This window comes from Camelus ferus, chromosome 4 (assembly GCF_009834535.1).
Source record: "Camelus ferus isolate YT-003-E chromosome 4, BCGSAC_Cfer_1.0, whole genome shotgun sequence".
Lineage (NCBI taxonomy): Eukaryota > Metazoa > Chordata > Mammalia > Artiodactyla > Camelidae > Camelus > Camelus ferus.
In genome coordinates this window covers 28,771,031-28,797,168 of record NC_045699.1, presented here as the reverse complement: position 1 = coordinate 28,797,168, position 26,138 = coordinate 28,771,031, and the positions used below count along the sequence as shown (strand labels likewise).

The window sequence follows — 26,138 nt, the reverse complement described above, 5'->3', positions numbered from 1 at the left end:
ATTCCTTTACATGGGATTTTTTTTATAACATTTCTGTGTGTACTGTACACCACACCACCAACCACCACCACCACTGCCACCTTCTGTGTGCTTTCAATATCCAGCACTTGCAGTTCTTCTTATAAGGACTGCCCTGATAGTACTGGTGCTGCTTTGCTTTCTTGCACAGAGAGGTGAAAGTTTCTGTGAGTTTGCATTCCTTTCACCAGCCTCACAAGACTTTTGGAAGTCTACCTCCCTTATTTTGGGTGAAACATCTGTGTCTTAAATTTCACTCAAAAGTTCCCCTGGAGGGTGCATGCAAAAGCTACCCTCTGCTGGACTTCAGCATGAGATCATATTCTTGCTTAGAATCCTGTCCATCCCTGCCCTGCCCAACTCCCTTAGCAGTCTTTCCTGGGGATATTTCCTTTGTAAAGCACATGCTCACAAATCCCTTAATCAGGGTCTGCTTTTTGAGAACCTAATGTAAGACACCAACTCACATGTGACTTTCTGCTGCCAGTGGGGCTTAACTCCAGGAGCCCTGAAACTGAGGGAAACAGAGACTTCATTCTCTTGGGAAGTATACACAGAATCCTGTATGTGCCAGGTCCAAGGGCAGAGGCACTGATTTCATAGGAACCTGGGTCAGACCTGCCTGCTGGTTTTGGAATGTCTCCTGCGGACGTGGGGGACAGCTGTGGCTCACCCAGGGGACATAAAAGCTTGTGGCAGACATTCCAGGAGTGTCCATCTACATGAGCTTTCCTGGAGGCTGACATCTCGATTGGATCATTAGCACCAAGACCTAGCCCCACCCAACAGCCTGTAGGGAAGCCTCAGGACAAACAACATACTGGGTGGGAATACAGCGCCATCAGCAGACTTCCTAAGCTGCAAATACCTCTAGATACAGCCCCACCCATCAGAGGTCCAGCACCAAGCTTCATCAAGCAGTGGGCAGGTACCAGCTCCCCCTGACAGGAAACCTGCATAAGCCTCTAGTCCAGCCTCATCCACCAGGGGGAGACACCAGAAAGAAAACAACAATCCCAAAGCCTGTGGAAGGAATCCACGAACACAGACCAGATTCTACACTGGGATGGGCTGGACCCTGGCTCTTGGGTGACAACAGAGGTGTGTACTGCTGGGACATATAGTAGTCTCCCACAGAGGGCCACCTCTCCAAGGTCGAGAAACATAACCAACCTACCTGAAAATACAAATAGAAAGATAGACAATATGAGGGGGCAGAGGAATATCTCCCAGGCTAAGGCGTAAGATAAAACCTCAGAAGAAGAAATAAGTGATGAGGAAGATAGGCAATTTATCTGAGAAAAAGTTTAAAGTAACGATGGCAAAGATGTTCAGAGAACTCAAGACGAGTATAGATGCACAGAGAAGTTTTTAGTGAAGAGTTGGAAAATATAAATACCCAAACAGAGTTGAAGAATAAAATCACTGAAATGAATAACACACTAGACAGAACCAAGAATAGACTAAATGAGGCAAAGAACAGATCAATGAGCTAGAAAACAGATTAGTGGAAATCACTACTGCAGAACAGAAACATGATGAAGGACATAGACCAAAGCAAACTTACAGATAACATCATAATTAATGGGAAAGACTGAATAGAAAAAGACTGATTAAGACCAAGAACAATAAAATGACGTCCACCTACCACTTCTTTTTGTTTTCTTTTTCTCTCACCACTTCTATCAAATATTTTACTGGAGATTCTAGTCATTGCAATAAGGCAAGACAAAGAAATAAATAATCCAAATTGGAAGAGAAAAAGCAAAACTATCTTTACTTAAAAAACAACATGATCATCTATGTAGAAAATCTGATGTAATTTACAAAGAAGCTAACAGAAGTAAAAATTGAGTTTAACAATGATCCAAGGTATTAAGAGATCAATACACAAAAATCAATTTTATTTCTGTATAATGTCAAAAGACAACTGGAAATTGAATTTTTTTAAAATACCATTTATAATACAATTAAGAATTTAAAAACACTTAGGGATAAATTTGACAATGATGTGCAAGACTTGTTCATTGAAAACTACCAAGAAAACATGAAAGAAATTAAATAACACCGAAACAAATGGAGAAACATACCTTGTTCATGCATCAGAAGATCCAATATGTTTAAGATGTCCCTTCTCCTGAAGTTTGATATATAGATTTGATGCAATCCCAATCAAAATCCCAATCTGATTTTAAACTTTATGTAGAAATGTAGAGGATCTATAGAACTGCCAAAACAATTCTGAAAAAGAAGAACAACAATAGAGGTCTCTACTATTTGCTCTCAAGACTTATTATAAAGCTGCATTTATGTAGACAGTATGGTATTTCTATAAAGATAGACAAATTTGTCAGTGGAACAGCATAGAGAGTTCAAAAATAGACTCAACCATATATACACAAACCTGTAGCTAGACTTACCAAGAAAAAAAGAGAGGGCTCAAATAAAATAAAATTAGAAATGAAAGAGAAATTACAATGGATACCACAGACATACAAAGGATTATAAGAGACTACTATGAACAGCAATATGCCAATAAATTGAACCTAGAAGAAATGAGTAAATTCTTAGGATCATACAACTTTCTAAAACTAAACCATGAAGAAATGAAAAATCTGAATAGATTGATCACTAGTGAGGAGACTGAAACAGTAATCAAAAACCTCCCAAAAAACAAAAGTCCAGGACCAGACAGCTTCACTGGTGACTTCTACCAATCACTTAAAGAAGATTTAATACTTATCCTTCTCAAACACTTTCAAAAAATTTAAGAGGAGGGAATGCTTTCTAACACATTGCACAAGGCCAACATTATTCTGATATCAAAACCAGACAAGGAGAACACCCAAAAAAGAAAATTACAGGCCAATATCTCTGATGAACATAGATGCAAAAGTCCTTGATAAAATATTAGCCAACCAAATATGACAATACATTAAAAGGATCATAAGTCATGATCAAGGGGAATTTATTCCAGGAATGCAAGAATGGTTCAGTATTCAAAAAATCAATCAATGTGATATACCACATTAACAAAATGAATCATAATAACCATGTGATCATATACAATGAAATATCACTTAGCCATAAAAAAGAATGAAGTTTTGCCATTTGCAAGAACTTGCACGGACCTAGAGGGTGTTATGCTCAGTGAAATAAGTCAGACAGAGAAAGACAAATAATGTATATTATCACTTATATGTGGAATCTGAAAAATAAAACCAATGAAACAGAATCAGACTCACAGATATAAAAAACAAACTAGTAGATTCCTGTGGGAGATGAAAGGGGGAACAGCAAGATAGGGATGTAGTATTAACAGATACAAACTACTATGTATAAAATAGATAAGCAACAAGGATGTGTTATACAGGACAGAGAAATATAGCCATTATTTTATAATAACTTTAAATGGAGTATAATCTATAAAAAGATTGAATCACTATGCTGTATACCTGAAATTCATACACTATTGTAAATCAACTGTACTTCAATTAAAAAATCATATAATCATCTCAATAGATGCAGAGAAAGCATTTAACAAGATTCAACATCCATTTATGATTAAACTCTCAATAAAATGGTTATAGAAGGAATATACCTCAACATAATAAAGGCCATATATGACAAACCCACAGCTAACTAACATTATACTCAATGGTGAAAAACTAAAAGCTATCCTTCCAAAATGAGAAACAACACAAGGATGCCTGCTCTCACTATTCTTATTCAACATAGTATTGGTAGTCCTAGCCAGAATAATTAGTCAAGAAAAAGAAATAAAAGGCATCCAAATTGGAAAGGAAGAAATAAAACTGTCACTAGTTGTGAATGACATAATTTTACATATAAGAAACTCTTAAGATCCCACCAAAAAACTACTAGAAATAATAAACCAATACAGTAAAGTTGCAGGGTACAAAATCAATATATAAAAATCTGTTGTGTTACTATATACTATCTGCTATACTATATAGCAGAAAGAGAAATTAAGAAAAAAAATCCTATTTATAGCTGCAACAAAAAGAATAAAATACCTAGGAATAAATTTAATCAAAAGGTAAAAGATTTGTACACTGAAAACTACAGTATGAGATTCCTCAAAAAATTAAGAGTAGAACTACCTTATGATCCAGCTATTCTACTTCTAGGTATTTAACTGAAGAAAATAAAAACAGTAATTAGAAAAGTTACACGCACCCCTATGTTGACTGCATCATTATTTACAACAGCCAAGATGTGGAAGCTTAATTGCCCACCAGTAGATGAATGGATAAAGAAGAGTTAGTACAGACACAAACACACACACACACTGGAATACCACTCAGCCATAAAAAAGATAAAATCTTGCCACTTGCAACAACATAGATGGACACTGAGAGTATTATGCCAATGAAATAAGACAGAGAAAGGCAAGTACTGCATAATTTTACTCATATGTGAAATTTTTTAAATTTACAAACAAAATGAAACAAAAACAAACACATGTAGAACAAGAACAGATTGGCAGTTATCAGAGGGGGTCAAGGGCAAAATGGGTAAAGGGGGTCAACTGCATGATGATAGATGGAAAGTAGACTTTTGGTGGTGAGCACACTGTAGTGTATGCAAAACCCAAATTATAATGTTGTATACATTAAACTTACATACTATTGTAAACCAATGTTATTTCAAAAAAACTCAATAATAAAACAACTCAGCTTTTTGGATTGGACAAAATACTTGAATAGACATCCCACCAAAGAAGATATGGATGGCAAATAAACACATTAGGGAAATGTAAGTCATTAGGGAAATGTGAGTTAAAACCAAAATGAGAAACTACTTCATACCCACTAGAATGTCTATAATCAAAAGACAAACAATAACAAGTGCTGGCAAGGTTATAGAGAAACTGGAACCCTCATACATTCCTGGAATTTTGACTTGTACAACTACTTTGGAAAATAGTTTGGCTGCTTATTAAAAAGGTAAAAATAAATTCACTTTACAACCCAACAATTTGACACCTAAGAATCTAGCCAAGAGAAGTTAGACATGTATCTATATAGAGACTTGTACACAAATGTTCACAGAGGCATTATTCATAATATCCAACCACTGGATGAATGAATAAACACTCAGCAATTAAAAGAAATGAAGTACTGATACATAACAGAATGTGCATGAATCTCAGAAACATTAAACAAAATGAAACAAGCCAGATGTAAAACATTACACATTGCATGATTCCATTTACATGAAATATCCAGAAACAGCAAATCTATAGAAACAGAGAGTAGCTGCCTGGAGCTAAGGACAGGAGCAGGGAGTGAATACAAATGGAGACAAAGTTCTTTTTGACATGATGGAAATTTTCTAAAACTGGATTATGGTTACACAACTCTATACATTAACTAAAATTCACTGAATTGTACAGTTAAAATGGGTGAATTTTAAGATACATAAATTATAACTCAATAAGCTTTTTTCTGTTTTTTAATTTTCTTTTTATTGAAGTATATTTGATTTTCAGTGTTGCATTAGTTTAGTTTCAGGTGTACAGGAAAGTGATTCAGTAATACATATACATATATTCTTTTTCAGATTCTTTTCCTTATAGGTTATTATAAGATACTGAATATAATTCCTTGTGCTATACAGTAGGTCCTTGTTGTTTATCTATTTTACATATAATAGTATGTATATGTTTATCCCAAACTCCTAATTTATCCCCCACCCTGCCCTTTGGTAATTATAGTTTGTTTTCTATATCTGTGAGTCTATTTTTGGTTTGTAAATAAATTCATTTGTATCTTTTAGATTCCACATGTAAGATATGATATTTGTCTTTATCTGACTTACTTCGCTTAATATGATAATCTCTAGATCCATTCATGTTGCTGCAAATGGCATTATTTCATTCTTTTTTATGGCTGAGTGCTATACCATTGCATATATATCTGCACCACATCTTCCTTATTCAGTCATCTGTCAATGGACATTTAGGTTGCTTCCATGTAGGCTATTGTGCTATTGTAAATAGTGCTGCTATGAACATTGGGGTGCATGTGTCTTTTCAAATTAGGGTTTTCTCCAGATATATGCCCAGGAATGGGATTGCTGGATCATATGGTAACTCTATTTTTAGTTTTTGAGGAATCTCCATACTGTTTTCCATAGTGGTTGCACCAATTTACATTCCCATCAACAGTATACAAAGTTTCCCGTCTCCACACCCTCTCCAGAATTTATTGTTTATGGACTTTTTAATGATGGCCATTCTGACCAGTGTGAGGTTATGCCTCATGGTAGTATTGATTTGCATTTCTATAATAATAAGCGATATTGAGCATCTTTTCATGTGCCTGTTGGCCATCTGGATGTCTTCTTTGGAGAAATGTCTATTTAGGTCTTCTGCCCATTTTTTGATTGGGTTGTTTCCCTGATATTAAGCTGTATGAGCTGTTTGGATATTTTGGAGATTAAGTCCTGTCTATTCCATCACTTGCAAATATTTTCTCCCATTCCGTAGGGTGTGTCTTCATTTGGTCCAAGGTTTCCTTTGCTGTGCAAAAGCTTTTAAGTTTAATTACGTCCCATTTGCTTGTTTTTGCTTTTATTTCCAGTGCTCTAGGAGACAGACTGAAAAAAAGAGTGCTGCGATTTATAACAAAGAGTGTTTTGCCTATGTTTTCCTCTAGGAGCTTTAGAGAATCTGGTCTTACATTTAGGTCTTTAGTCCACCTTGAATTTATCTTTGTATATGGTGTTAGAGAATAGTTCCAATTTCATTCTTTTACATACAGCTCTCCAGTTTTCCCAGCACCACTTACTGAAGAGACTGTCTTTTCTCCATTGTATATTCTTGCCTCCTTTTTCATAGATTAATTGACCATAAGTGCATGGGTTCATTTCTGGGCTTTCCATCCTGTTCCATTGATTTTTGTGTCTGTTTTTGTGCCGGTACCATACTCTTTTGACTACTGTAGCCCTGTAATATAGTCTGAAGTCAGGGAGCATGATTCCTCTAGCTCCATTCTTCTTTCTCAAGATTGCTTTGGCTATTTGGGGTCTTTTGTGTTTCCACACAAATTTAAAAAAATTTTTTACCAGTTATGTGAAAAATGCCATTGGTAATTTAATAGGGACTGCACTGAATCTATATAGTGCCTTGGGTAATTTTGCCACTTTAACAATATTGATTCTTCCAATCCAAGAACACAGTGTATCTTTCCATCAGTTTGTGTCATCTTCAGTTTCTTTCATCAGTGTCTTACAGTTTTCAGAGTACAGGTCTTTTGCCTCCTTAGGTAGGTTTATTATTAGGTATCTTATTCATTTTGATGTGATGACAAATAAGATTGTTTCCTTATCTTTTTCTCATATTTCCTTGCCAGTGTATAGAAATGCAATAGATTTCTGTATATTAATTTTGTATCCTGCGACTTTAGTGAATTCATTGAAGAGGTCTAGTAGTTTTCTGGCAGTGACTTTAGGATAATAAAACTGTCTTTTAAAAAGATCTTTAAAACAACTAAACATACATCTATTATATTATCTAGCCATTTCAATCCTAGGCAGTTACCCAAGAGAAATGAAAGCTTATCTCCCTACAAAGACTTATACATAAATTTTCATATTTGTTTTGTTTGTAAGAGTAAAAATGTGGGAACAACCTAAATATCCATCCACTAGTGAATCAATAAACAAACTACAGTATATCTATACAGTGGACGTACTCCTTACCAATAAAAAGGAAAAAAACTATTGCAATCTATGACAATATGGATGACTCTAAAAATAAGTAAGCTGACTGAAAGAAGCCAGATTAAAAATAATGCACACTAATAATTCTATTTATAAAAACTTTAGAACATGCATCTAATCTATAGTGACAGAGAACACATTAGTGGTTTTGGGGAAATGGGAGTGCACAGGGGTGGAGAAGAAAGGAATAATTACAAAGGGACATGAGGAAACTTCTAGGCATGTTCAATATGTTCACTATCTTGACTGCTGGGACGACTTCTTGGGTGTATTCATATTTTAAAACTTATCAAATCATTCATCTTAATTATGTGCAGTTTACTGGCTATCCATTATGCTTCGATAAAACTTAGAATTTTTAAAGATATTTAATAGGCCTACAGTATCAATAGTTAATAACTGTATTTTTCAAATGTGCTTTTCTTACTAAGTTACTTACTGCATTGTCCTTATAGTTATTCACCAATAATTGCTTAAAATATATGATTACCTGAATTACTAAAAACTGCAATAGAATAAAGAAGTAATGCACATATAATGTTGCATGTTGAAATAAAAAACAGCTTTTCAGTTGCCAGACCTGAGTTGGCAAATCATGGCCTTAGATTTATTAGTAAGTCACCTTTTAATGGCCTTAGATTTATCAGTAAGTTACTTTTAATATCATTCAGCCTCTGTTTCAGTCTGTGGAGAAAAATGAAAAGACCTTCCTCATAGAGTTGTTTTGAATATTAAATAAAGTAATACAATGAAGGTGCCTTAATTCCATGCGTGGCATTTCATTGGAGCCCAATAAATGTTTAGTCCTTTTCTCACTTCTAAGACAATCTGGACTGGACAAGCATTTGACTAAATAAAAGTGTTTTTAAGCAATTATCTGAAAATTGTGTGAATGGGAAGTAGGAGGTGAGAAGGATGGACACTTACTAAGAATTGGGCAGTATTTATCCAAGAACTCTGGCAAATAAGAACTTCAGTCCCCGTGGAGGTATACTCAACAGTGGAGCTACTGCAAAGCCTAGCTGTAACAGTCCTCCAATTATTGTCCTCCTTCAAAAGTTAACAGTGGCCATCACTGGGTGGATGGATTTATAGCAATTTTCATTTTCATACTGATAGCTGTTTGTTTTACTTGATTGCAATACAATGAACAAAGATAATGGGGAAAATAATAGCTATTTCCATTTTGAAAATAAAGTTATTTGAAAAGAAAATTAATAAAAACCACAACAAGATACCACTTCACTTACCAGGAAGGATATAATTTATTTTTTGAAAAAAGAAAAATAATAAGTGTTGGTGAGGATATGGGGAAATTAGGACTCTCATACAATGCTTGTGAGAAGATAGATGGTACAAATGATATGGAAAGCAGCCAGTTCCTCAAAAAGTTAAACACAAGGTTACTATTTGTCCCCAAAAATCCTACTCCCCAGTATATATCAAAGAGAAATGAAAACAAATATTCACACATACAAAAAAATCTGTACAAAATGTTCATAGTGGCATTGTTTATAATAGCTAAGAAGTATATTCAACCTAAATGACCATCAACTGATAATATCTATACAATGGATTATTCAGTGTTAGAAAGGAATAAAGTACTGATACTTGCTACAAAACAGATGAACCTTGAAAACGTTGTGCTAAGTGAAAAAAGCCAGACACAAAATGCCATATATTGTGTGGTTCCATTTATATGAAATATCCAGAATAGGTAAATCCACAGAGACAGAAAGTGGATTAGTGGTTTCCAGTGACAGGGGGGAAGAAGAGAATGAGAAGTGGCTGCTAACAGGTATGGGGTTTCTTTCTGGGATAATGAAACTGTTCTGGAGAGAGATGGTGGTGATGGCTGCACAAATTTGTGAATATGATTTTTTAAAATATCTGAACTGTACAATTTTTAATAGTGGGTTTTATGGTACATGAATCATACTTAAATTTCTAAAAGTGACACTGCTTAGAAGTAGTAAATTGCCCAGCATGACTCTAATAGTATACGTGATGGAGCAGAGATTAAATGTTAAAAATACAGAGATTAAGGCTTAGAGGAATTAAATATTGTCTCTTCCTTCAGAGCTGGTTTAATCACTAGGAACAGAAACCTTCTCAAAATTTCTCAACAAAAACTTGGTATTGGTTTACATTCTTGAGAATGAATAAGATTGCCCTAAGATATCTAACAAGATACACAAGCTACTCTTGATTGCTGGACTAGTCAGCTGCAGCCATAAGGTCACATTCACATAATACAAATATGAACACATTCATTGGGGGCTACTAGTGGAAACAGCAGAGAAGTGGGTTGTAGGCATACAAGAACACATTCCTCCATTGTGCCAGGCCGCACAATCAGTGAGTGGTAGAGTCAGTAATCTAATGAGAAGGAAAAATCAGTAACTTGTTGTCTGAAGAATCAAGATTAACTCCTAGATTTTGAGCCTGAGAGACTAGGAAAATGATGCTGTTGGTTAAAGAAACGAAGGTGGGAGAAAGGAATTAGTAGGAAAAGAGAGAATGAGTTGAATGTGAGTGGACAATGGGACCATGATATGCAAATACAGATAGAAATATAACTGGTACAGTCCACAACCTTGAAGCATAGTTGATCAAAACATTTGTTGTCTTCCACCATCCCTTGATTCAACTCCTGCCTCTTACACTTTATAACTCACTCTTAAATAACAGACAGTCCTACTGTCATCTTAAGTTGCAAACACAGTCTCAATTCAGTAATTAGAATGTATAGTTTCATGAAATGGTCAAACCACTGAACTTAATTTGGCATAAGATCTTTTCACCTCCATCCTGCCTACCCCACAGGCTGGAATCCTGTAGTGAGGAAGGGGAGCTTGGGGCTTCTGCTCCCATTCTCCTTTACTTGCTACCTGAAGGTTTGCTCCCCTTACTGACTGAAGCCGGGTGGGGAAGCAGGGAGCAGAGAGAGTGAGAGACGGGAGGTAAAGGGATAAAACAGTTCTTTACTAGTTGGGTGGCTTCAGCCTTGCCAAACTTGGCAGTAAATTAAAGCTGATTCCCTGAATGAGCCTGGCAGATAATTAAAGTTGATGCCTTCTCTCAAGGGGCCCTTGAAAAAAGATTCCCCTGCTGGGCTCCTGTCTCTTGCTGTTCTCCTGCAAAGGTGGTAGTTAGGAGGGCTGAAACATACTAGTTTCTTCCTCAGCCCATTGTCATTAGTTGACACACTTCTATCCTTTTTCCCCTGAGGTCTCCTTGCCCTCTCACAAATGTTCCCATGATGGCCTTCTCTCCTGCATGGCCCTTCTGGTCTACAGGAAACACTTTTATTACTGACCTTTTAAAACATATCACAAGTTAGAGAAGATAGTCTAGTAATAGAATGAGGCCCGATCAGGTAGCTCCACAAATTATCTAAGTTTCTCTGGTTTATTAAAAAAATTATTTCCCTATCCAACCCCATTAAATACGTTGTTTTTTCCTGGAGTATTTAAAGGACATAATTTCTCCCATTAAGTACTTCAGCATCCACTCCCACTGTTACATGGCTTCATCTATCTTTTGCCCACCCCTTCCCCACACATATCTACACACACATTCCATTAAAACTGGTCTAGTAAGGTAGCACAAATACTGCCCAAATGACAAATCCAATACTTACTATTCAGTCCATTTCTTCTGGAACTCCTGGTTGCATATGCCTTCCCCACTCCATTTTTACTAGGTAGTCTCTTTTATGAAACAACTTCCCTGCTTCTCTTCCAACTACTCTTTCCCCTCTTCTTGGCTGCCTATAAGGCTCTCTTTTTCTCTGCCTTCTCAAATATCTGTGATCCTATATACACATATTTGGCCTTCCCAGATAAGCATGGGATAAGCAAGGGAGTGCCAAGTCTAGATATCTGGATCATTCAAGGAACACAGGGCACTTTCCTCTATAGCCTAGGGCCCTGGGGTGGTAATGTGACTGCCTGCTGAATTCACAGCTAGGAACACTGTCAAAACCTATTGTTGATACAAAAAGACATGTGTGTTTGTGTGTGTGTGTGTGTGAGAGAGAGAATGAAAGAGAGACAGAAAGAGACGGAACTGAATTTCAGGTAGTGGGATGAAAAGCAAAAGAAAACAAGAAAGCTTTAGTCCAGAGAAGCTCCATTAAAAGAGGGCTGTTGAAGTGGATTTTCCACGTATGCTGATTAATTGTAAAATCTGAAATTCCATGTGCTACCTTGTTTACCATGAGTTCCTCTGTTCCCCACCCAGCTAACTCACTGATCGACTGAACCAGCCACACCCAATCTGGTCCTCAAACCATGGGTTTCTTTTATCTGCCCAGCCCGAGACATTATTCAAACAAACCACAACTATCAACAGGAATCAAGGGTCACCTCACTCTCTTGTCATTACAAGGCCTGCCCACAGCCCACAGCACTCTGCTTCCAAGAGCAACCCTCATGTGGCCCTTCATGGCATGTGGTGTTCTCCTCCTCACAGGCTGTGAGTATTTGTGACTAACAAACTGCTGCCAATCTCATCTGACCATGTCATATGTTGTGTGTTTGGCCATCCCATATACTATTTAGAGCAGGGATCCTCTCCTTCACTAACAGGGTAAATAAAAAGTGGTAAGACCACTGACAGCCTATTGCTGGTTGAGGAGAGAGTAGTTAACAAGGCATCAAGGAATCTCAGACCCTTGATCCTCTTGTTCCTCACTCTACATTGCCACCCCATGACCTAAACCAACCCAGGGCCATTAGCTCCCACTGGTTTTAGTTTTCCTTTAGGAATTAATAACTCTAAAGACTAGATATTTTTTCCTGAGTTACAGGGCATTTGTGCTTCCTATTGTCTATAAGACACTACCAATTAGATGTGCCTTAGATTCTTCAAACACAACACTCTATCTTTTCATCTCTATATTACCAGCACCTAACACAGTGTCAAGCACTTTCAATTAATTTTGTATTAAATATATGTAGCAGTCAGTCAAGCCTCTGTGACTCTAGTTTGCTCCCTCCTGCTACTTACTGCTGTGTACCTCTAATTCAGAGGTTCTCAAACATTAACATATATAAGGATGATGGGGAAAGCTTTTTAAAACACAATTTCTGGGCCCCAGCCACAGAGATTCTAATTCAGTAGATGAATGTGGAACCCGTGAATTTGTATTTCTAACAACCTAACAAAATGACGGTAATGCTGCTGCTCAGAGGATCATACTTTTATAATCAATGTTCCTTCCAGCTCATACAAGTGTGTAGCCACTGATGACTTATACTTTGGATTATTTCTCTGCATGTTTTTTCTCTCTTGTAGCAAGTCCTTTCAGGTCTCTAATACCTGTTTTACCCTGAATTCTGATACTTACAGTTGCCTACCTGCCTGCTTCCTCATTTCTCTGGTTTCAACCTTGCTATAATCTTTGAACTTTCCTACTCCACCCTCCTGGCCTAGACCAAAGGCCCTAAGCTACCGTCTGTCCAGTCTTGATTTCAAGCCTAACATTTGCAAAGGCTGGAGTCCAAAGAAACGTCAATATTGTACCATGCCAAATTTATCAAAGATCAAAATATCCGGTTCTGTTTAAGGTGCATGATATGACAAAAGCTTTCCTAACACAATGAATCTAAGAGAGAGAGGGTGTTTTATGGTCTCAACTGCCAACCACATTTGAGCAAAACCATTCCAGAAACTACAGAATTAATTAATAAAATTGTGGATTTGGGGTTGCTTTTGTGGCATACTTCCACATTAATGGAATCATCAAGGACAGCAGAGAGCATGAATTTTGGTACTAAAGAGATTCTGATTCTAATCTTAATTTCTCCTGCCTATGGGACCACATACTGGACCTCAGCCTGCCTGTAAAATGTGCTTAATATATCTCCCAGACAGGGCTCTTGAGAAGATGGAATAAGGAAATGGTTGTAAACATCTAGCACAGTGCTTGGCCTATATTAGGATCAACCAAAATTAATCCCATTTCTCTTCCTACACAGGCATTTGTAATTTAATATTCAATAGGACCTTTTTTTGTTTCCCTCAAGGGAGGCCTACTTCTCAAAGAACCCCATTCAAGGAAAACAAACAAAAATGGCTAAATTAGTGTTGCTTAGCCTCAAAGGAACAGACATGCTCCCTCAGATCACTGCAGCTAAATGGGATCCTCAAACAGAAGCATTTTGTAGAGTCAAACATAGGTAAGAGGAAAACTAAATACTTCTCTACTGTTTACTGCTGATAACATGATGTACTTCCCTTGCACAACACTTTGCTTTTACTTCTATTAAAAGAATGATTACTCTGCAACATTATCTAAGGAAACGCTTGAGGATTTTGGAATTCGCCTCAGCTGACACAGCAGCTGCTTGGCCTTAACAGCCTTTCCTCAGTAAGCAGTCTGAAGTAATTGTAGTAAAAAAATTTTAAGGAGAACAGTATAAACTCATTTAGTAATTCCGTTTCACACAGGTACAAATCATTTAACAGGATTTTTCCTATATTCCCCTGAATTGTTAACAAGGCCCCTTTTCTGGGAACAAAAACAGTAATTACCCAATATTTGAAATTCAGCTATTTGAGCAAGTCATCTCACCCACAACATTCCCCTCCCCTTCATTGCAAAAGAGGACTTGGAAGGGATAGAAAAGCAGAGGAGGAATGCTAAGCTTGTGAAGAGAAACAATCCCCTCCCTTCATTTCTTGGAAACCAAAAGTGAACACTTCCCATAAAATGCCTGGCTGGTGCCTGCTCTACTGCAGGCCCTCTCTTGATACTAAATCTGGGAAATCACACTTGTGAAAGAATGTAGGATGGTCTCAGTCACAGTTGGAAACTTTAAGACTGCTCTCTCAGTACTGTCAGAGCAAATAGACCAAAATAAATCACTAAGGATGTAGATGACTTTGATAATACTATTAACTAAATTGACCTAACCAACATTTACAGGACACTCCACCTAACACAATAGAATATACATTGTTTTCAGGACATATAGAACATTCATTAAGAAGGAAATACAAAAGGATTGAAATCATACTATGTTCTCTGACCCCACTGGAATTAAATTAGAAATCAAGAAGAGAGAGATAACTGGAAAATCCCCAATATTTGGAAATTAATTATATACTTTTAAATAACTATGGGTCAAATAAGAAATCACAATGGAAATTAGAAAATATTTTATTTGAATGAAAATAAAAAGAGAACATGTCAAATTTAGTAGGACACAGCCAAAGTGATGCTTAAGAGAGAAATTTACATTAAATATTTATTGTAGAAAAGTTTCAAATCAATGCTGAGCTGCCTCCTTGTAAACTAGCAAAACAAGAGCAAATTAAACCCAAACCAAGAAGAAATGATAAAACAAAAGGGAGAAATCAGTGAAATAGAAAAAAATCAAAGAAACTACAAATTGGTTCTTTGACTAACTCACAAAAACTGATAAACCTGTCACGAGACTGATCAAGAAATAAAAGGTGATAAAAATTATTGATGTTGGTAATGAAAGAAGAGACATCACTATAGATCCCATAGCATAAGAGAATATTGTGAACACCTTTTTGCGAGCACATTTGATAGCTTGGATGAAATGGACACAAATTTTAATTACCAAAGCTCACTCAAGAAAAATAGGTAATCTGAATAGCCATATATCTATTAAAGAAATAGAATTCATAGTCAAAAAACATTGCCATAAAGCAAACAAACAAACAAAAAGCCAGATCCACATGGCTTCACTGGTAAATTCTATCAAACAATTAATGAAGAAATGATACTGATTTTCTGTAAACTCTTCTAGAAAACAGAAAAGGAGGGTAACACTTACCAACTCATTTTATAATGACAGCACTATCCCCCAATAGCAAAATCAGACAAAGACATTACAAGAAAAGAAAGTACACCAACCAGTATCCCTCCTGAACTTCAACTGAAAAATCTTAAATAAGACATTGGTATGTTGAAATTAATAATATATAAAAAGATAGTGCATCATGAAGTGGGGTTTATCCTAGGTATGTTGGTTCCACATTAAAAAAAAATGAAATAATGCCATTTGTAGCAACATGGATGGACCTAGAGATTATCATACTAAGTGAAATCAGACAAAGACAAATATCACATGATATCACTTGTATGTGGAATCTAAAAAAGTGATATAAATGAATTTACTTATAAAACAGAAACAGACTCACAGACACAGAAAGCAAATTTATGGTTACCAAAGGGGAAGAGGGAGGGATAAATCAGGAGTTTGAGATTAGCAGATACAAATTACTACATGTAGAATAAACAAACAAAAAGGTTCTACTGTATAGCACAGGGAACTATACTCAATATCTTATAATAACCTATAATGAAAAAGAATCTGAGAAAGAATATGTATTTATATATGTATAACTGAATCACTATGCTGTACACCAGAAACTAACATAACATTGTAAAGCAACTAGACTTCAATAATAATTTTTTAATTAAAAACTTTAAAAAATCAATCATTGTAACTTACCATATGAACAGAATAAAAAGAAAATCATATAATCTCAAAAGATACATAAAAGTACTTGCAAATTTCAACATTCACTCAAGATCAGAAAGTCTCAGCAAACTAGAAATAGAAGGGAACTTCTTCAACATGATAAAAAGTACCCACATAAAACATAGATTTAATCTCATCTTTAATTCTGAAAGACTTAATACTTTCCCTCTGAGATCAGGAATAACATCAGCAAGAATGTCTGGTTTTACCACCTCTATTTAACATAGGGCTAGAGATACCAACCAGTGCAACAAGACAACAAAAAGAAATAAGAGCCACACAGAATGGAAAATAAGAAGTAAAACTACCTTTGTTTGTAGATGACATGATCCTATATAGAGGAAAATTTCAAAGAATCAACCAAAAAAGCTAATAAAAGTTATAAATAAGTTTAGTAAGGTCACAAGATATAGGGCCAATTTACAAAAAAATATATATATTTCTTATATACTAGCAAAAAACCCCAAATATAAATTGGAAAGTGATGTTGTATACTATAGAATCAAAAACATAAAATACTTAGGAATGCATTTAATCATATATTTCAAGACCCATACATTGAAAACTATTAAATATTGCTGAGAACAGTTCATAAAAGATCTAAATAAATGAAGAGATAACAATGTTTATGCATAGGGATAATCAATATTGTTAAGATGTCAATTCTTACCAAATTTATCTATAGGTTTATTACAATTTCTATCAAAACCATAACAGAGTTTTGAAAAACTAAGATTGACAAAGAGTTTCTTAATTTTACATAGAAATTCCAAAGACCTACAAAAGCCCCCAAAAGTTCAAAAGATCACTGGAAGTCTCACACTACCCGATTTCAAGATCAGATATAAAACTATAGCAATCAAGACAGTGTGGTATTGGCCTAAAGATAGACAAATAGATCAGTGAAACAGAATAGAGAATCTAGAACTAGCCTTAACCATATATGGTCAATTGCCTTTGACAAAAATATAAATCAATCAAAAAAGTATGGTTTTCCAACTAATGGTGCTTGAATAATTGAACATTCATACATGAAAGTAAAGAAGGAGAGGGAGGGATTAAAAATGAACATCTGCCCCATCTCACACCACACACAGAAATTAATTTGAAAAGACCATAGATCTCAATGTAATAGTTAAAAATACAAAATTTCTCTGAAAGAAAACTGGAAAAAAAATCTTTATGATCTTGGCTTAGGCAAAGTTTGCTTAGATAGAACACACAAAAAAGCACAATCTGTAAAAGAAAAATTGTTATTATATGCTGTAAAAGTTTAAAACCTTTGCTCCTCAAAAGACACTAAGAATATAAAATCAGACGTCTTTCCAAGACACCTATCTGATAAAGGACTTGTATTCAGAATAACATATAAATAATTCTTAATAAAATTTATATGGAACCACAAAAGACCTAGAATTGCCAAAGCATTACTGAAGAAAAAGAAAGAGGCTGTCCAGACTTCAGACAATACTATAGAGCTACAGTCATCAAAACAGCATGGTACTGGTACAAAAGCAGACACATGGACCAATGGAACAGAATAGAGAGCCCAGAAATGAACCCACAAACTTTTGGTCAACTCACCTTCCACAAAGGAGGCAAGAATATACAATGGAATAAAGACAGTCTCTTCAGCAAATGGTGTTGGGAAAACTGGACAGCAGCATGTAAAGCAATGAATGAAGCTAGAACACTCCCTTACACCATACACAAAAATAAACTCAAAATGGATTAAACATAAGACAAGCTATAATAAACTTCCTAGAAGAAAATACAGGCAAAACATTATCTGACATACATCTCAAAAATGTTCTCCTAGAACAGTCTACCCAAGCAATAGAAATAAAAGCAAGAATAAACAAATGGGGCCTAATGAAACTTACAAGCTTCTGCACAGCAAAGGAAACGATAAGTAAAACAAAAAGACAACCTACGGAATGGGAGAAAATTTTTGCAAATGAAACCGACAAAGGCTTGAACTCCAGAATATAGAAGCAGCTCATATGACTTAATAAGAAACAACCAAACAACTGAATCCAAAAATGGGCAGAAGACCTAAACAAGCAATTCTCCAAGGAAGAAATGCAAATGATCAATAGGCACATGAAAAAATGCTCAGTATCACTAATAATCAGAGAAATGCAAATCAAAACTACAATGAGGTATCACCTCACACCAGTCAGAATGGCCATCATTCAAAAGTCCACAAATGACAAATCCTGGAGAGGCTGTGGAGAAAAGGGAACCCTCCTACACTGCTGGTGGGAATGCAGTTTGATGCAGCCACTGTGGAAAACAGTATGGAGATTCCTCAAAAGACTAGGAATAGATTTACCATATGACCCAGGAATCCCGCTTCTGGGCATATATCCAGAAGGAACCCTACTTCAAAAAGACACCTGCACCCCAATGTTCATAGCAGCACTATTTACAATAGCCAAGACATGGAAACAGCCTCAATGTCCATCGACAGATGACTGGATAAAGAAGATGTGGTATATTTATACAATGGAATACCATTCAGCCATAAAAACTGACAACATAACACCATTTGCAGCAACATGGATGTTCCTGGGACTGTCATTCTAAGTGAAATAAGCCAGAAAGAGAAAGAAAAATACCATATGAGATTGCTCATATGTGGAATCTAAAGAAAAAGAATGTAAACACAGAACAGAAACAGACTCATAGACATAGAATACAAACTTGTGGTTGCCAAGGGGGTGGGGGTGGGAAGGGACAGACTGGGATTTCAAAATGTAGAATAGATAAACATGATTATACTGTATAGCACAGGGAAATATATACAAGATCTTGTGGTAGCTCACAGCGTAAAAAGAAATGTGACAATGAATAGATGTGTGTTCATGTATAACTGAAAAATTGTGCTCTACACTGGAATTTGACACAACATTGTAAAATGACTATAACTCAATAAAAAAAGTTTAAAAAAAATTCTTACACCACAACAACAATACAAATAACCAGAAACCAAAGAAGATATATAGATACCAAATAAGCACATGAAAAAATGCCCAACAAATGCAAATTAACACCACACTGACATGCCACCATACAACTACTATAGTAGATAAAACTTAAAAGATTAACAATAATATCAAGTGCTGTCAAGGATGAAGAACAACTACAACATTGCTATCACATTGCTAGAGGGAATACAAAGTTGTTCAGCCACTTTGGAAAACAGTTTGGCAGTTTCTTATAAAACAAGCAGACACTTGTATAACCCAGAAACTCTACTTCTTAAATATTTACCTAAGAGAAATGAAAACATATTTCCTCATAAAAACTGGTATGTAAATGCTTATAGTAGCTTTTTATTCATAATAGCCAAAAACTAGAAAGAACCAAAAAGCCTGTCAACTGGTGAATGAATGAAATGTGATATATCCATACAATAGAATGCTACTTTGTAATAAAAAGGAACAACTAACACATGCAACCACATGGATGAATCTCAAAAGTATGTTAAGTGAAAGAAGCTATACATAAAAGAGCACATGCTGTATCATTCTATTTATATGACACTCTGTAAAGTCGAACACTATGTAGACAGAAATCAGATTTGTAGTTGTCTAGGGCAGGGACAGATTACAAAGCAGCATGGCAGTAGTTGTTGCAGTGATGGAAACATTACTATCTTGACTGAGATGGTGATTATACATCTGCACATTTTGTCAAAACTCATCAAACAATACACTAAATAAGGATGAGTTTCAATGTATAAAAAGTATCCCGCTTGATGAGCCTCATACTTTTGTATATGTGTATCTTACTAAGAAGAGGAACTAGGGAAACTACCTTTTCATTTATCCTCACTATGTCCAAGTTCAGTCATTGTCTTGAACACTGTCTCAAGTTCCTGCTTTTGGGTTAGGCTTTGGACAGTATTGTGTTGGCACAAGGAGCTGAGCTGAACTTTCCACAGAGATACCCTGGAGTCTAAAATGATCAGAACAATTAATTTATTTGTGTCTTCTGTTATACTTGCTATGACAATAAAAATCCTTAGCACTTACTTGGAAGGAAGGAAGGAAGGAAGGAAGGAAGGAAGGAAGGAAGGAAGGAAGGAAGGAAAGAAAAAAGAAAGAGAAAGATAGATTAGCCCTCAATAAATCTGACTGAAAAATAAGTCAAACAGCAGTTTGGCCTGCTGCTATGCAGTATGGAATTGGCCTATGAGCCTATAAGTGAAACTTTTTGGATTTTAATAAAGAGATGAAAGCACAATAGTGTTTTGATTTGGCTTTTGGTTGTTTTGTTTTGGTTTGTTTCATTAAAAACTGACCTGAGGTTTGGCACGATGCCAAATTCCTCAGTGGGATTGGAATTTGCTCTTGCTTAGGGTAAGAGAAAGATGAACTGCTTCCACTGAGAAGTGGTAGAACATAATAGCTAAAAAGAAAACATGATTAAAATGAGATAGCACTACATATCTATTAGAATGGCTAAAGTCCAAAACACAACACCAAAGGCTGCTGTGAATGTGGAACAACAGAAATTCAAATTCATTGCTGGTGAGAATGCAAAATGGTACAACCACTTTGGAAGATTGTTTGGCCGTTTCTTACAAAGCTAAACATAGTCTTATCATATGATCCTACAGTCTTGCTCCTTGATATACACTCAAATGAGTTGAAAACTAAAGTCTACACAAAAACCTGCACATGAATGTGTAGCAGCTTTAGTCATAACTGCCCCAGACTGAGAATATGTCCTTCAGTTGGTGAATGGATAAACATACTGTGGTGCATCCATAAAATGAAATATTATTCAGCAATAAAAATAAATGAGCTATCAAACCACAAAAGGACACATAGGAATTCTAAATGCATATTGTTACATAAAAGAAGTCAGTCTACCGTGCTCGCTTTGGAAGCACATATACTAAAATTGGAACGAAAGAAGTCAGTCTATTAAAAATATCAAATTTAACAGAAAAAAATAAAAAATAAAAGGCTACATGCTGTTTGATTCCAAATATATGACATTCTGGAAAAGGCAAAACTTTAGAGAAAGTAAAAGGATTAGTGTGATCAGAGTTCCAGGAGGAAACAGAGCAGAGAAGGATAAATAGGTGGCATGCGGGATTTTTAGAGCAGTGAATCTATTCTGCATGATATTGTAATCATGGATATATGACATGCATTTGTAAAACCAATAGTATAGTGCAACACAAAAGAGTGAACTCTAGAGATGTTAGTTAATAATGTTTCAATATTGGTTCATCAGTTATAAAGAATGTATCATTCCAATACTAGATACTAATAATCAGTGGAAGTTGTCGGAAGGTGGGAAGCAATATATGGAAAGACCCTGTACTTTCCATTCTTTTTCTATAAACCTAAAACTGCTCTAAAAAATAAAGCATTTTTTTTTTAAAAAGAAAGAAAACAAAAGATGATAGATGCAGACTACCTGAGTTCAAATCCTGGCTCTGCTCTTTACCTAGCTCGGTAAACTAAACTAGTGATTTATTCTCAGCTTTCTTGTCTATAAAGTGGGGATACTGTAGTAGCTACATCATAGTTGAGGATTAAATGAATTAATATACATAATTCCCTTAAAACCTTGCTACTCAAAATATGGTTCTTAGACCTGCAAAATCCACACTTACCTGGGAACAAGTCAGAAATGGAGAATTTTACACTCTATAGAATCTGAATTGCATTTTAACAAGATGCCGAGATTACCTGTATGTACATTTATTAATGCACTGTTTTATGTGAATAGCTCTCCCTAGAGTCATGCAACACAGGGCCCCTGAGGAAAGCTCGATAAAATGTGGGCCCCATACACAGAGATCTTCAAACTCGACTTCTTCCACAAACTTTCATTCTTGGACTCAGGAGGCAGGGCAGAGGGCAAGCCAGGAAAGGCATCTACTCAGCCTACCCCTTCCTCTCCTCTCTGTCTTGTGTCTTCTTTCTTTACTTTGTTCTCTGACCCAATCCTGACCAGAGCTACTTTACCCAAAGTGTCAAACTATCCAGTGAAGTTACTGAACATAGTCGTTTTAAAAAAAAACTCTCTCAACCAGGAAACATCTTTGACCTTTACTTTCTACCTCTTTATCACCCCCTTCCCATTGTCTCTTTCTCCTTTCAACTCCCTTCCCTTCCCTTCCCCCGTCTTCTCTCTTTCTTTCTCTCTTCTTGAAAATCCTAGGTATTGGCCAGACTAAACTTGCATAAAGCAATTTGTCACGGCTCAGAAAATAATGACAATCTACAAGATACAACCTCCATGACTTCTAATCTCATGCTCAACAACAAGGCTTCTTTACAGTGTGCCAAAGGTTTATGATATGCCAGTTGAAGTCTTTTGGATAAGGCCACAGTAGACTGCCTGTATTGTATATTTGAAAGCTTCTAAGGGAGTAGATCTTAACAGCTCCAAACACAAGAAAATAAAAATTTCTAACTGTGTGGGGATGAATGTTAACAATTAATTAGACCTTCTGTGGTGATCACTTCACAATATAAACAAATATCAAATCATTATATTGTATGCTTGAAACTAATATGTCAATTATATATCAATTTAAAAAAAAAAAGGCTACAATAGACTGAACTTTCCGCTAAAGTAACTTTGTGCCATACAAATGCCTTTGCTCCTAGTAAGGGTTAGGTAACATGATATTGATGACTTAATACAACTCCATCACCAGTTCAGAACCACTTGACTAATGCAAGATAATTTAGTAATCTATCTTTGCTGTTTAAAGTTTGGAATCCATGCACATTTAACATTTAACATTAGTCTCTTTTCTTTCTCCATACTAATGCAAATCAAAACTATAATGAGGTATCACCTCATACCGGTCAGGATGGCCGTCATTCAGAAGTCCACAAATGATAAATGCTGGAGAGGGTGTGAAGAAAAGGGTACCCTCTTACACTGTTGGTGGGAATGTAGTTTGGTGCAGCCGCTATGGAAACAGGATGGAGGTTCCTCAAAAGATTAAAAATAGACTTACCATATGATCCAGCATTCCCACTCCTGGGCATATATCCAGAGAGAACCTTAATTCAAAAAGATACATGCAGCAACATGGATGGACCTGGAGATTGTCATTCTAAGTGAAGTAAGCCAGAAAGAAGAAGAAAAATACCATATGACATCACATATGTGGAATCTAAAGAAATAGATAAATGAACTTATTTGCAAAACAGAAACAGACTCTCAGACATAGAGAAAAAAACATGTGATTACTGAGGGGAGAGGGGGTGCGAGGGGATAAACTGGGAGTTAGAGATTCGCAGATATTAACTGATATATATAGAATAGATAAACAACAAGTTCACGCTATATAGCACAGGGAACTATATTCAATACCTTGTAGTAACTTACAGTGAAAAAGAATATGAGGTGAATATATGTATGTTCATGTATGACATTGTGGTGTACACCAGAAACTGACATAACACTGTAAACTGACTATACTTCAATAAGTATACATAATAAATAAATAATGAGGAAACTTTAAAAAAAAAAAAAGACTACAGTAGACTGAACTTCCTCCTAAAGTAACCATCTCTTATGCAAACGCCTCTGCTCCTAGTAAGGGTTAGGTATGATGATACTGATGATTTAATACAACTCCATTACCAGTTCAAAACCACTTGACTGATGCTATATAATTTATTAATTTATCTTTGCAGTTTAAAGTTTGGAATCCATGCACATTTAACATTTAACATTAGTCTCTTTTCTTTTTCCATACTATTGCAAATCAAAACCACAATGGGGTATCACCTCACACTGGTCAGAATGGCCATTATTAAAAAGTCTACAAATAATAAATGCTGAAGAAAATGTGGAGAAAGGGAACCCTTGTACACTATTGGTAGGAATGTAAATTGGTGCAGCCACTATGGAAAACAGTATGGAGTTTCCTTTAAAAAATTAATTTTCTTTATATGTGTTTTCTAAATGTTTGATTAGTCTGCATAGCTCTAAGAAATAAAATTTAATTATTAAAAATGAGAAAAAGACGCAAGTTTTTAAAAATGTAGGATGTTACATGACAGAATGACTGATCCAACCACACTGCTGATCCACCCAAACCACCAAAAAAGCTCTATTCTGTTCTAGCTATAAAATGTTGCCAGTCCTGGGTGGTTGGGAATTCTTTGTCTTGTTCAGGTTGCTGGATCAATGCTTGGTTTAATTAGCCAGATACTCATGGCTTTAGTCTAACCCAATAGAGTCCCAAACACTGCCCAGCCTACACACAAAACTTGGAGAGACTGTCCATGGCTAAGGTTCTCACGGGGACCCTCCCTACCTCCTTAGGTCTATTTGATTCTTGGCCTCTTAGAGCACCTCAGCCACCAAAATCAGCATCCTGACCAGTGACACCCACTCCACACACAGCTTTCAGCAGAGAAGCAGGACGATCAGTTCCTGGTAAGGATAACTTTCACTCTCTTCTCCTTGCTCTATATAGAAATCACAACTTTAGAGGAATCTTCCAGATTCCTTTCCCATACGTCTAAAAAGCAATTTTTGAAACCCTTTGTTCTCCCATCTCATACTAAAAGGCCTAATTTTTCTAAAGGGACCTTAGAGTTCTTTTCTAAAGATCTTATGCCTATGAGAAGAATACTGTTTTCCCAGATAGAAATTCTTCAACAGATGCTTCATTTTCTCCAAATCAAGGGAATCCAACACAATTTTTAAAAATTTTAACTTGTCTTTGCTGTCTTAGTTTGACAATGTGAGAAAAAGGAGAAAAGAGGAATTAGTAATAGCCAGTGAAAACAATTCATTATAATGTCTCTAAAATAATGGAGTCTAAGACTTAGACGTTCTGAAAACAACTTTTTAGACAAATAATGAACAGATTCAAAAGTTTTATGAAAAAGCCCCTATTATGCCAATTCAAATTTTCATTTTTGGTTAAGAAAACTTTTCAGAAAAGAGAATGATTCAGATAAACATTGCTACATACCCACCCCCAAAATGAACATCTGGTTAAAGAAAGGTCACTAAACTCTTGACAGTTTTTTGGCTAAATGAATAACTAGTTTCCCAGAACAAGTCTTCACACTAAAATTTATCAGAAAACCAATTAAGCATCTTATCAGTAATGTTCATTACCTTTCAGAAGGAGACTGTAAATCATATCCTGCAAATAAGTTCTGTCCCAGGTTTGGGACAATTTTAATTTTTTTAATTAATAGATTTTACTTTTAGAACAGTTTTCGATTTAGAAAATAATTAAGAAGATAGTACAGAGTTCTCTATAGCCCAAACAAGTTTCTCTTATCTTTACATCTTACATTAGTATGGTACACTTGCTACAATTAATATATCAATATTAACAAATTATTATTGACTAAAGCCCATTGTTTACTTAGGTTTCCTTAGTTTTTACCTAATGTCCTTTTTCTATTCCACCATCTCATTCAGAATAATATATTACATTTAGTTGTTCTGTCTCCTCTGCCCCCTCTTGGCTGTGGTAATTTCTCAGAATTTCGTTGGTTTTGATGACTTTGACAGTTTTGAGGAATACTAGTCAAGTATATTGTAGGATATTCCTTTTGGGGAATATGTCTGATATTTTTCTTGTGAATACATGAGGGTTATGGATTTCTGAGGAGAAGATCACAGAGGTCAAGTGCCATTTTCTTCATATCATACACTAGCAACATGACTTATGACCTTGATCACCTGGCTTAAGAAGTGTTTGTCAGGTTTCTCCACTGTGAAATTACTTTTTATTTCCCCCACCTTTCTATACTGTATTCTTTGGAAGGAAGTCATTGTGTGACACATAAGGAGTGGAGAGTTGTGCTCTATGTCCTTTAGGGTGGG

The 26,138-nt window shown here is 35.7% G+C and overlaps 1 protein-coding gene across 6 annotated transcripts in view; it reads right to left on the bottom strand.

Moving 5' to 3' along the window:
• RANBP6 (RAN binding protein 6) overlaps nt 1-26,138 on the bottom strand; it is a 225,517-nt gene that overhangs the window by 128,943 nt on the left and 70,436 nt on the right. For 2 of the 6 annotated variants that reach the window (XM_032477706.1, XM_032477703.1), the window contains exons 1-2: nt 11,411-11,554; nt 2,109-2,259 (exon numbers count right to left, since the gene is read on the bottom strand). The gene's annotated coding sequence lies outside the window, so the exon portion shown is untranslated. Of the gene's footprint in view, nt 1-2,108; nt 2,260-11,410; nt 11,727-26,138 lie in introns of those variants that run through there. The other 4 variants (XM_032477705.1, XM_032477704.1, XM_032477709.1 and 1 more) reach the window with 3 other exon arrangements.